This window comes from Odontomachus brunneus, unplaced genomic scaffold (assembly GCF_010583005.1).
Source record: "Odontomachus brunneus isolate Ranch 3 - 2012 unplaced genomic scaffold, Obru_v1 Obru_scaffold_049, whole genome shotgun sequence".
Classification (NCBI taxonomy): domain Eukaryota; kingdom Metazoa; phylum Arthropoda; class Insecta; order Hymenoptera; family Formicidae; genus Odontomachus; species Odontomachus brunneus.
Window position 1 is genome coordinate 851,840 of NW_022639499.1, and position 272 is coordinate 852,111.

Here is a 272-nt window from a genome sequence, read left to right on the forward strand (position 1 = left end):
TAAGTTAAGGTCCTAATACATAGTTATAGTTTAGGATAAGAATAAAAGAGAGAGGAGAATATAAAGGAAAAGTTGAGAATGTAAAGTGTAAAAGGAGTAGGTTGCAAGATAAATTTGAATGTTAAATTATATGGGATGTTAAATAGGATAAAGTATGAGTAAATGTGTGGTGTTAAGAAATAATTTTGTAAACCAAGTCCCTTATTGACATGTAAATTGACGTAAATATATATATATATATATATATATATATATATATATATATATATATA

The 272-nt window shown here is 23.2% G+C and overlaps 1 protein-coding gene across 1 annotated transcript in view; it reads right to left on the bottom strand.

The window, feature by feature from the left end:
* The window catches only part of LOC116845054, a 24,688-nt gene that overhangs the window by 12,954 nt on the left and 11,462 nt on the right, over positions 1 to 272 (bottom strand). The gene's annotated exons all lie outside the window — the stretch shown is intronic.